Source organism: Salmo trutta, chromosome 19 (genome assembly GCF_901001165.1).
Source record: "Salmo trutta chromosome 19, fSalTru1.1, whole genome shotgun sequence".
NCBI classification, from domain to species: domain Eukaryota; kingdom Metazoa; phylum Chordata; class Actinopteri; order Salmoniformes; family Salmonidae; genus Salmo; species Salmo trutta.
Window position 1 is genome coordinate 54,615,327 of NC_042975.1, and position 13,339 is coordinate 54,628,665.

At 44.7% G+C, this 13,339-nt stretch overlaps 1 long non-coding RNA gene across 1 annotated transcript; it reads left to right on the forward strand.

Annotated features, from left to right (window-relative positions):
• The first annotated feature begins 8,548 nt into the window (after window positions 1-8,548).
• Window positions 8,549-9,534, forward strand: LOC115155002 (uncharacterized). Its single transcript, XR_003867983.1, has 2 exons — window positions 8,549-9,039; window positions 9,148-9,534. It is a non-coding gene; the product is annotated as an uncharacterized LOC115155002 (long non-coding RNA).
• Window positions 9,535-13,339: the final 3,805 nt, after the last annotated feature.

Below are 13,339 nucleotides of genomic sequence, written 5' to 3' on the forward strand. Positions count from 1 at the left end.
ATCTCGTCTACAAAGGATTGGAAGACTGATGGAGCATTCTTCAACCCGTAGTCAATGCACGGATGCAGACCTCCATCCTTCTTCTTCACAAAAAAGAAACTCGAGGAGACGGGTGAAGTAGAGGACCGAATGTACCCCCGAACAAGGAGGGGCATCGACTTCGGCAGAAGTCGTGACACACCAATAAGTACAGATAGTAGTATAAATCCCCTTGCACAGTCCCCGCAGCCGGACAATTTTCTCATGGCTTCTGGAAGAAAATGCTGTAGGAATGCTCAACCGGTGTCTCTCATTCAGCCGACAGAAACTTTCAACCAGTTTTCCCCATTAAGCAACAAGTCAGAGTCCAAGCCTTCTCTGGTCTCTCCTCCACCCGTTACGGGGTCTGAGACGCCGAAGCCTCTCACCATTAGGTCTCACAAATTGAAAACCCTAGTCATTGGTGACTCCATTACCCGTAGTATTAGACTTAAAAATAATCATCCAGCGATCATACACTGTTTACCAGGGGGCAGGGCTACCGACGTTAAGACTAATCTGAAGATGGTGCTGGCTAAGGCTAAAATTGGCGAGTATAGGGATATTGTTATCCACGTCGGAACCAACGATGTTAGGATGAAACAGTCAGAGGTCACCAAGCTCAACATAGCTTCAGTGTGTAAATCAGCTAGAAAGATGTGTCGGCATCGAGTAATTGTCTCTGGCCCATAGTCTCACAATTCAATCGCTGGTTGAAAACTGTTTTCTGCCCCACCCAAAAGATGTGCTACCTTGTCCCGGACCTGCTGTTTTCGTCTCTCTCTCACTCTACGGCACCTGCAGTCAATAGCTCTGAATGATCGGCTATGAAAAGCCAACTGACATTTACTCAAGTGCTGACCTGTTGCAACCTCTACAACCATCGTGATTATTATTATTTGACCCTGCTGGTCATCTACGAACATCTTGGCCATTATAATCTACACCCGGCACAGCCAGAAGAGGACTGGCCACCCCCTCAGAGCCTGGTTCCTCTCTAGGTTTCTTCCTAGATTCTGGCCTTTCTAGGGAGTTTTTCATAGTCACCGTGCTTCTACATCTGCATTACTTGCTGTTTGGTGTTTGTTTTAGGCTGGGTTTCTGTATAGCACTTTGTAACACTGCTCAAAAAAATAAAGGGAACACTTAAACAACACAATGTAACTCCAAGTCAATCACACTTCTGTGAAATCAAACTGTCCACTTAGGAAGCAACACTGATTGACAATAAATGTCACATGCTGTTGTGCAAATGGAATAGACAACAGGTGGAAATTATAGGCAATTAGCAAGACACGCCCAATAAAGGAGTGGTTCTGCAGGTGGTGACCCTGCAAAATGACCTCCAGCAGGCCACAAATGTGCATGTGTCTGCTCAAACAGTCAGAAACAGACTCCATGAGGGTGGTATGAGGGCCCAACGTCCACAGGTGGGGGTTGTGCTTACAGCCCAAAACCGTGCAGGACATTTGGCATTTGCCAGAGAACACCAAGATTGACAAATTCGCCACTGGCAACCTGTGCTCTTCACAGATGAAAGCAGGTTCACACTGAGCACGTGACAGACGTGACAGAGTCTGGAGACGCCGTGGAGAACGTTCTGCTGCCTGCAACATCCTCCAGCATGACCGGTTTGGCGGTGGGTCTTCTCATGGTGTGGGGTGGCATTTCTTTGGGAGGCCGCACAGCCCTCCATGTGCTCGCCAGAGGTAGCCTGACTGCCATTAGGTACCGAGATGAGATCCTCAGACCCCTTGTGAGACCATATGCTGGTGCGGTTGGCCCTGGGTCCCTCCTAATGCAAGACAATGCTAGACCTCATGTGGCTGGAGTGTGTCAGCAGTTCCTGCAAGAGGAAGGCATTGATGCTATGGACTGGCCCGCCCGTTCCCCAGACCTGAATCCAATTGAGCACATCTGGGACATCATGTCTCGCTCCATCCACCAACGCCACGTTGTACCACAGACTGTCCAGGAGTTGGCGGATGCTTTAGTCCAGGTCTGGGAGGAGATCCCTCAGGAGACCATCCGCCACCTCATCAGGAGCATGCCCAGGCATTGTAGGGAGGTTATACAGGCACGTGGAGGCCACACACACTACTGAGCCTCATTTTGACTTGTTTTAAGGACATTACATCAAAGTTGGATCAGCCTGTAGTGTGGTTTTCCACTTTAATTTTGAGTGTGACTCCAAATCCAGACCTCCATGGGTTGATAAATTGGATTTCCATTGATTATTTTTGTGTGATTTTGTTGTCAGCACATTCAACTATGTAAAGAAAAAAGTATTTAATAAGATCATTTCAGTCATTCAGATCTAGGATGTGTTATTTTAGTGTTCCCGTTATTTTTTTGAGCAGTGTACATTTGATTGATGAAATAACACATGGAATCATGTAATAACCAAAAAAGTGTAAAACAAATCAAAATATGTTTCAGATTCTTCAAAGTAGACACTTTTTGCCATGATGACAGCTTTGAACACTCTTGGCATCCTCTCAACCAGCTTCATGAGGAATGCCTTTCCAACTATCTTGAAGGAGTTCCCACATAAGCTGAGCAATTATTGGCTGTTTTTCATTCAGTCTACAGTCCAACTCATCCCAAACCATCTGAATTGGGTTGAGGTCGGGTGATTGTGGAGGCCAGGTCATTTGATGCAGCACTCTATCACTCTCCTTCAAATAGCCTTTACACAGCCTGGAGGTGTGTTTTGGGTCATTGTTCTGTTGAAAAACAAATGATAGTCCCACTAAGTGCAAATCAGATGGGATGGCAGAGGAAAGCCCATAAAACTGTCAAGAGACTCCAGCCACCCAAGTCATAGACTGTTCTCTCTGCTACCGCACGGCAAGTAGTACTGGAGCGCCAAGTCTAGGTCCAAAAGGCTCCTCAACAGCTTCTACCCCCAAGCCATTAAACTGCTGAACAACTCATAAAAATCACCACCGGACAATTTACCTCATTATTCTTATTGTGTTACTTTGTATTATTACTTTTCATTTTAGCCTACTTGGTGAATATTTTATTCTTCTTGAACTGCACTGTTGGTTAAGGGTTTGTAAGTAAGCATTTCAGGGTAAACTCTACACTTGCTGTATTCGGCGCATGTGGAAAATAAAGTTTGATTTGATGGCGTACAGTGAGGGGAAAAAAGTATTTGATCCCTGCTGATTTTGTACGTTTGCCCACTGACAAAGAAATTATCAGTCTATAATTTTAATGGTAGGTTTATTTGAACAGTGAGAGACAGAATAACAACAAAAAAATCCAGAAAAACCCATGTCAAAAATGTTATAAATTGCATTTTAATGAGGGAAATGAGTATTTGACCCCCTCTCAATCAGAAAGATTTCTGGCTCCCAGGTGTCTTTTATACAGGTAACGATACTTACATATCTTGCATTACTCATCTCGTATGTATATAATGTATTCTATACTATCTATTGCATCTTAGCCTATGTGTAACACTTTGGGCTTTGTGGGTGTGGAGTCAGGCACAGGAAGCAGGAAAATGTTTGGTACAATATGTAATTTAATAAGTACTGAAAACCGAGGAAATATCTCCAAACACAACAGGGCGAAACAATAACCCCGAAGTCCACAATACATGTACTGCTACTCCTACTGCTCTCTCCTCGTCTGCCCACGTATTCTCGCATACCCCTAGAGCATCGAGCCAGCGGGGTGGTGGCACTGGAATCCTCATCTCTCCCAAGTGGACATTCTCTCTTTCTCCCCTGACCCATCTGTCTATCTCCTCATTTGAATTCCATGCTGTCACAGTTACCAGCCCTTTCAAGCTTAACATCCTTATCATTTATCGCCCTCCAGGTTCCCTTGGAGAGTTCATCAATGAGCTTGACGCCTTGATAAGTTCCTTTCCTGAGGATGGCTCACCTCTCACAGTTCTGGGTGACTTTAACCTCCCCACGTCTACCTTTGACTCATTCCTCTCTGCCTCCTTCTTTCCACTCCTCTCCTCTTTTGACCTCACCCTCTCACCTTCCCCCCCTACTCACAAGGCAGGCAATACGCTTGACCTCATCTTTACTAGATGCTGTTCTTCCACTAATCTCATTGCAACTCCCCTCCAAATCTCCGACCACTACCTTGTATCCTTTTCCCTCTCGCTCTCATCCAACACTTCTCACTCTGCCCCTACTCGGATGGTATTGCGCCGTCCCAACCTTCGCTCTCTCTCTCCCGCTACTCTCTCCTCTTCCATCCTATCATCTCTTCCCTCTGCTCAAACCTTCTCCAACCTATCTCCTGATTCTGCCTCCTCAACCCTCCTCTCCTCCCTTTCTGCATCATTTGATTTTCTCTGTCCCCTATCCTCCAGGCCGGCTCGGTCCTCCCCTCCTGCTCCGTGGCTCGACGACTCACTGCGAGCTCACAGAACAGGGCTCCGGGCAGCCGAGTGGAAATGGAGGAAAACTCGCCTCCCTGCGGACCTGGCATCCTTTCACTCCATCCTCTCTACATTCTCCTCTTCTGTCTCTGCTGCTAAAGCCACTTTCTACCACTCTAAATTCCAAGCATCTGCCTCTAACCCTAGGAAGCTCTTTGCTACCTTCTCCTCCCTCCTGAATCCTCCTCCCCCTCCCCCCCCCTCCTCCTTCTCTGCGGATGACTTCGTCAACCATTTTGAAAAGAAGGTTGACGATATCCGATCCTCGTTTGCTAAGTCAAACGACACAGCTGGTCCTGCTCACACTGCCCTACCCTGTGCTTTGACCTCTTTCTCCCCTCTCTCTCCAGATGAAATCTCGCGTCTTGTGACGGCCGGCCGCCCAACAACCTGCCCACTTGACCCTATCCCCTCCTCTCTTCTCCAGACCATTTCCGGAGACCTTCTCCCCTACCTCACCTCGCTCATCAACTCATCCTTGACCGCTGGCTACGTCCCTTCCGTCTTCAAGAGAGCGAGAGTTGCACCCCTTCTGAAAAAACCTACACTCGATTCCTCCCATGTCAACAACTACAGACCAGTATCCCTTCTTTCTTTTCTCTCCAAAACTCTTGAACGTGCCGTCCTTGGCCAGCTCTCCTGCTATCTCTCTCAGAATTACCTTCTTGATCCTAATCAGTCAGGTTTCAAGACTGGGCATTCAACTGAGACTGCTCTTCTCTGTGTCACGGAGGCTCTCCGCACTGCTAAAGCTAACTCTCTCTCCTCTGCTCTCATCCTTCTAGACCTATCTGCTGCCTTTGATACTGTGAACCATCAGATCCTCCTCTCCACCCTCTCCGAGTTGGGCATCTCCGCTTGGATTGCATCCTACCTGACAGGTCGCTCCTACCAGGTGGCGTGGCAAGAATCTGTCTCCGCACCACGCGCTCTCACCACTGGTGTCCCCCAGGGCTCTGTTCTAGGCCCTCTCCTATTCTCGCTACACACCAAGTCACTTGGCTCTGTCATATCCTCACATGGTCTCTCCTATCATTGCTATGCAGACGACACACAATTAATCTTCTCCTTTCCCCCTTCTGATAACCAGGCGGCGAATCGCATCTCTGCATGTCTGGCAGACATATCAGTGTGGATGACGGATCACCACCTCAAGCTGAACCTCGGCAAGACGTAGCTGCTCTTCCTCCCGGGGAAGGACTGCCCGTTCCATGATCTCGCCATCACGGTTGACAACTCCCTTGTGTCCTCCTCCCAGAGTGCTAAGAACCTTGGCGTGATCCTGGACAACACCCTGTCGTTCTCCACTAACATCAAGGCGGTGACCCGATCCTGTAGGTTCATGCACTACAACATTCGCAGAGTATGACCCTGCCTCACACAGGAAGCGACGCAGGTCCTAATCCAGGCACTTGTCATCTCCCGTCTGGATTACTGTAACTCGCTGTTGGCTGGGCTCCCTGCCTGTGCCATTAAACCCCTACAACTCATCCAGAACGCCGCAGCCCGTCTGGTGTTCAACCTTCCCAAGTTCTCTCACGTCACCCCGCTCCTCCGCTTTCTCCACTGGCTTCCAGTTGAAGCTCGCATCCGCTACAAGACCATGGTGCTTGCCTACGGAGCTGTGAGGGGAACGGCACCTCCATACCTTCAGGCTCTGATCAGGCCCTACACCCAAACAAGGGCACTGCATTCATCCACCTCTGGCCTGCTGGCCCCCCTACCTCTGAGGAAGCACGGTTCCCGCTCAGCCCAGTCCAAACTGTTCGCTGCTCTGGCACCCCAATGGTGGAACAAGCTCCCTCACGACGCCAGGACAGCGGAGTCAATCACCACCTTCCGGAGACACCTGCAACCCCACCTCTTTAAGGAATACCTGGGATAGGATAAAGTAATCCTTCTAACCCCCCCTCCCTTAAAAGATTTAGATGCACTATTGTAAAGTGGTTGTTCCACTGGATATCATAAGGTGAATGCACCAATTTGTAAGTCGCTCTGGATAAGAGCGTCTGCTAAATGACTTAAATGTAAATGTAAATGTAATGTACCACAAAACATACAAAGTGACAACACGTAACAAGCCCGCACACAGAACAGGTGGAGAGGCGGGCTTAAATAATAAAACTAATTACTAATGGGAAACAGGTGTAACTCATAAAGACATAACTAACAGAAAAACGAAAAAGGGATCGTTGGCAGCTAGTAGGCCGGTGACGACGCCCGCCGAGCGCCACCCGAACATGGAGAGGAACCGCCCTCGGCAGTAGTCGTGACACTATGCCACTCTGTCATTGCTCATCCATATATTTATTAATTATTTTTCCATTCCATTCCTTATTCCATTAGGTATTTGTTGTGGAATTGTTAGATATTACTTGTCATATATTGCTGCACTGTCTGAACTAGAAGCACAAGCATTTTGCTACACTCGCAATAACATCTGTTAACCATGTGTATGTGACCAATACAATTAGATTTTATTTATTACATTAGAATTTAATTTAAAACCAGTTGTGAATTATGTTGAAAATGTATTGAAACCATCTTCAGCATTAAGGAAAAAAATGGTGGATGGAACACTATCCCCGTTTTTTGTTATTAGAAGAATTAAGTAAAGAAACAGCTTCTTCCGTAACTGCTCACATACCTGTCATGATGTCGTCCTGTGCCGGGAAGGGGGCCTGGCATCCTCTGGATTTATGGTGCTTTCAAGACAACTGGGAACTCTGAAAAAATAAGGTTGAATCATGATGACGTCAGTGATCTTTAGGTCAGAGCTCTTGAAAGAGGCCAGAGTTCCCGACTTGCAAATCCGAGTTGGATGACCGTTCAAAAAGTATTTTCCCAGTCAGAGCTCGTTTTTTCCCCCCGAGTTCAATGTTGTCTTGAACTCACTGAAGTCAGATTTCCTCACTGAACAGTTTCCAGTTGTTTTGAGCCAGCAGAAGCCATGCTGGATTGACAGCATGGCCAATGTTGAATGTTTATCCTTTAAAGCTTGGAACAGAGACCCTTAAACCCAGACTTGGAACCACATACCCACTCCACTAAATAACAGGCTAGTGATTGCTTTGCAATGCTTGCAGTTGGTCACTAATTCCTTCCATACCACTCATTGTTGAATTTGCGATTTCCAACTTGTGTAATGGTTATGTCCAATGGCCGATTAGCACCGATATGTTTTGTCTATAATTTCTCTTCATTATTTCTCTTCATATGACAAGAATTAAAAAGCATTTGCCAGTAGATTGTCGACTTGATTCATGATGATGACTGCTAGCTTGCTAGCTAAGATTTTTAAAGTATGAGGTTGACATGATCAGCCCAATCAAAGCTACTGTAGATATAATGTAATTTGAAGTAATTTTATCTGTGGCCAATAACCTTGAGCCTACTTGGATGGGTACTTAGATTTTGCGGTGATGTAGTGTCCCCATGAGACAGAACACTGAGCCAATCATGGCGCAACTAGAGAACATTACCAACCTCTTCGCTCTGTATTTTCCGCTGGCTGCCCCTCCACAAAAAGCACTGAACTAGGTTGAAACACCTACATTTTGGAGCTGCCTTACTCAAGAAAGCAAAAAAGAGACCAAGTTTATATGTGGCTTTGTTAACTCAATAATTTTATTTTTTTTATTTTTTTTTAAAAATGTAAACTGATATGTGACAGGTATGTGACGACCCTCCCACTCTGTCTGCTGTATTTTCTCTCTTTGCTCTTGTTCCTCATTAGGATGCCAGTGGGCGGAGTTGGAAGGGTCGTCAGCTAGATGGGAAACACCTGGGCTCAGGTGTGTCCCAGGATAAAGACAACTCTTCCAGTCATTGGGGAGACTCTCTCCACGCAGACACTTTGTTGATTTTGGTTGTGTAGTTTTGTGGCTTTTTGGTTATTTGCTTTGGCACCTTTCAACACCCTGCATTATTACATTCAGGTATGCAAAACACTCACTTACACTACTGATTACACACACCATTGTTAATTACTTAGTTACTTTATTTAATAAATATATATATTGATACTCCTTGTCTCCACGTTGTCTCCCTTTTGTTGCGAACTCTGAGCCGGTTCGTAACAGGTATTAATGTCAGAATAACATGCAAAACAGTTAGCTAAAAAGGTGGGCCTCAAAACATGTAGAGCTCTGCCCCACCTGCCCTGAATGACAGGTCACAGCTGTCACAGTGAAACAAACAAAGTGGGCACTTACCTGCTTCACTGACCGGTGCACCGGAAAAGGGATACATTGTGAGTTTGTGAATACAGCCAAAATGGAGCTGAAAGTCATTCTATGGGACTTTTATGGTTTAGTGAGAAACATGAATGGCGAAAAATATGGGATTAGCAGCTAAACTGCCGCTGGATTCAGAGCTGGTTTGAACCGACATATCAATGACCCCCTCTCAGTCTGGCATGGAATATACAGTACACCGAATTCACAACGCGCAACAATGCGTCTGTCGGCGTAATTAAAAAGTTGAGGATGGCATGGAATATACAGGACACCGAATTCACAACGCGCAACAATGCGTCTGTCGGCGTAATTAAAAAGTTGAGGAAGAGGGGTGCGACAAAGCTGCCCACCAGTGAATGGATACGTATGGTATGTAACTGTTAGTTAGCTAGTTAAATCATTCTAAATGTACCCTGACAATATAACCGGTCGTTTTGTAGTCCTAACTATTAGCTAACGTTGTTTTTTTCTTTCAAGGTACACACAAGTCAAGAGCCGATGGGAGTGAACACCCTCGCAACAATGCTGCCAAAATCCTGAAAAATAGCTGTCTTGTCACAGATGTACACAAACAACTACCTCCGTCATCCATTTACAGTAGCGTGGAGTCAATAAACATGGAACACAAACATTGTGCACAATAAATGGCAACATTCAGATCAACGTTAATAAATAATTGTCATGTGTTAGTCATTCTACAAGGGGCGTTAATGCTCGGTTTTTGCATACATTTTATGTAAGCTCGCTATCTAGCCTGTGGTCATGTTGCATAGCAACCAGTTTAGCATTGAGACTTTCGTCCGGACAACTTTTTCTGGCAGTATGTAGTTATTGTGAATGTATTTATTAAAGCAACATTTTCAATATAAATGTGTAGTTTTTTGCCTTACTGTGTTGGCAACCGGTTTATAAAAGCAATCAGGCACTTTGGGGATTAGTTGTATATGGCCTATGTACCACGGCTAACGCTTCGAACACACCGACTGTGTGATTTCATCACTGCAACATAACATTTAGCGCAGCTAGGCAACTATATTGATGCAGGTATCTTTTGCAGATGGTCGCATGCGGTTGGACACATGGAGGAGAGAATCATTTTCGCAGTATCCTCAAAACCGTGTCTTTTTGACACAACTGCTGACAGCTACAGGGACATAAACACAAAAAATGCTGCTTGGAGACAAGTGTTCACGATAGTAGGATTGCCAGGTCAGTTTAGTAGTGAGCATGTGCTAGATGTGGCTAGTTAGCTAGCTAGCTAACCTAGCTTGCTAACCTAGCCAATGAGGTGTGTGTGTGTGTGTGTGTGTGTGAAAGAAAGTCAAATAAATTATGGTAGTTACTACCCCTGATAACTTTACCAAATAATCATGTTTGAAAGAGTGTGAGTGTGTATGTCATAAATAGTAATAGAAATGGTAGATACTACTGTACCCCTGATAATTTGGTCAGATAATCGTGTGTGCATGTCTGTGTACAGTAGGTGACATGTCCATGATAGCTATCAAATAACTATAGGTATGCTAGGTATTGGTTCTGCTTATCATGTTCATGTCTATGTAGAAGAAGACTGTAGGAGGAAGTGGAGAGGAGTCAGAGACAGGTATCAGAGAGAGAGAAGGGCAGAGAAAGAGAAGAGGTCTGGGTCAGCAGCTTCAGGCCAGCAGCCTTGGAGCTTCTGCCACATTCTTTTCTGGATCCATTTATTGTGCCTAGGGCAACAAGTGGCAATTTTACAGCCAGACCCTCTACTACGTCATCCACAAGTGTTGTCCCCACCGGTGCATCAAGACCCTCAATGTCACCTACAAGTGAGACCACCGCCACCACCGATGCAGCAAGACCCTCTACAACGTCTACATCATCCACGAGTATGACCACCACCGGTGCAGCCATGGAAGACAATGAAATGGAGGAAGCACCTCTGGATCTAGGACCACCTGAGATTATTATGAACCTCACAGAAGTGACCACTGAGGACCTCGTTGAACAGGATGTGGCCGTGGAGACAAACAGAGAGAGAAACGAAGAGGAACAACGTCACACCAGGCGTCATCGGAGGTACCAGCCCCCAGATCCACTTTCAACAGAGGCTCCTCCAAGCCGTCGAGAGGGATGCAGCCCAACCTGATGCTCACAGGAATGAAGATGAAGAGACCCTCTTTGCCATGAGCCTGGTGCCAAAACTGAAGAGGCTGCCTCAGCAAAGAAAAGCAGCAGTCAAGGTTAAAATGTATCAGCTGCTTTCGAAGCTGAGTTCAAGGGTACGTTTTTTTCTTCTCCACATCACAGGTAGTATCATAAGTGTTGCAACAGTGAAGTAAAGTAGGTAATTTTTACAGTATAGTCATGTAGGCTAATTGGTATTTCAGATCAAAGTATTAATATGAGGCAAATGTATAGCTGTTGTTTCTGGGTTAGAAAATATCCTAAAACAACAGTTTGCTGTCTAAATATTTGCCTGTCACATTCATCTTTTGATCTGAAATACAAATTCCAAACAGCAAGTATTACCAACTTTACCACACTGTTCCTATATTAATGCCTCTAACTACACAAGCAGTATTTAGTTAACATAAATCTCACCTTTTATGGTGTCATATCATGTTAAGCTTGTATATGTTGTTTTTCTCTTCCCTTTCAGAAATGGAATCAATTTAGCCGATCGGCTCACAGGAAGGACAGAGGAGAGGAGTTGTCTAGTTGTTGTTTTGACCTCCTTCATTGTACCTTTCTTTTCACACACATCAGTTCCATTTAAATTCAGTCAATTCATAAAGTCATTTGTTTATAAAGTCTTAGGATAGCATTCATTATTAGTGTTACATAGATTTCTGAATTGACAGAATTGAAACTCATACACCGGAGAATTCAGATGCTCTTGTTGGTCTCTTACAAGACTAAAGGTCAATATATTTCTTTCATTTAAAACCACTTGAAAACCAGGGTGTTGAAACTGTTTGTGAAGTTATGTTCCATCGACTGGTCCATGACGTCCAGGGGCCATTTGTTTGTTTAGCTGTGTTATGGCTACACATTATTATTTTTTTTCAGACACAGACACACACACACACCTCTTCTCCACTCCTCTCTGTCCCTCAGATCTCCAGTGCCCTGCCCTCTCTCTCTTTATGGCCATGTCTGCAGTTCCGCTACTACGTCTAGGCTTTATGAGTAGTCCCTGTATCAGTCTGCAGTTGTGCCAAAATAACATGCTCTTGTTGTTCTCTTACAGATTACAGGCTACACATTCATTTAAAAAAAAAAATTTTTTTACACACACACACCTCTTTCAATTGTTTTATTTTTGTAAACATTTTTACAACACACATACCTGTCATGTTCTTTCCTGTACTTGAATACTTATTAAATTATTTTTTCATAGTCAGTTGTTTCAGTTGTTTATTAATATCTTGTTTAGACTTAATCTGCTTATTTCTTCCCTACACCTTCGCAGATCTAAGACAAGATGAAAGTTAAAACACATTCTCTTCCTAATTCGTTTTTTTCCCACCTGTATTTTGTCAGGCCAGTGAACATGGTGTTAAACTGTACTATTTGTATGGACCCTAGGTTACACTTTCCCTTTGTTATCATACTAACTGTATGTCGTATAACCTTAATTAGTGCTCCTGCTCACCTGATGTACCATGCCAGGTGTGTATAATACTGACGTTAATGAGAGAGGGAAGGGGTTAAGGTGTGGTCTTTACTCCCAAATTTCACTTAAATATAACTTCCAAATGAAGAGACAATGATACATAAAGTAATCTGGGGAAAAAATGCAACTTTATGGACAACGGTGGATGGTTCTTAAAATAACCTTTGTGTTAGGGGGCTCTTAAAAGAGCTGTTTCACTCCCCGGCATATTGCCATGGAACTTCACCTGCTGGCGATGAGAAGTAGGTGGTCAACTTCTCCCTCACCTGGAGTGCCTGTCTGGGGGAGTTGTTGCCCTGGTGACATCAGGTAGGTGACCATTTGGCGTGCCCATCTCCATCCGGAGCGGCTCCTGGAATGACCGCCGCAGGTAGTTATAGAGAACACGTGGCCTTCACGCAGGCATCGACATTTCAGGGGCTGAGACCAAGCACTCTCCAATACATTCTCCACCGGGCTGCCAGAATCCCAAAGCTACCTCATTACTGTTTATTATGCTCTACTAATTATATTGTAATACTCATCAACCATCATTAACAATGCCTTCAAACAGTACAATTCAGTCTATGACTATATCAATAAACTGTAGCCCAGGCCAACTACTCTTAGAAAGAATGGTACTATCTACTTAAAAGGGTTCTCCAGCTGTCCCCATAGGAGATCCCTTTTTGGTTCCAGGTAGTACCCCTTTTGGTTCCAAGTAGAACCCTATTGGGGTCCATGTATAACATTTTCCCCAAAGGGTTATACCTGGAACCAAAAATGGTTAGCCTATGGGGAAAGCAGAAGGACACTTTTGGAACCTTTTTCTCTAAGTGTATGTGAGTCCAATAAGAATGTAATGAATGACTATAACTGTCTTCAACGACAATGGGTTCTGGACAAGACTAGCCTACCTTCATCAGGGCAGAAGGCACCTCAACTTTATTTTCATTTGGTAACATTGCATAATTAAAAAATGATTATAAACCAACTTTGGGAAAAGTTATAGTCCTAATGAACATTCTG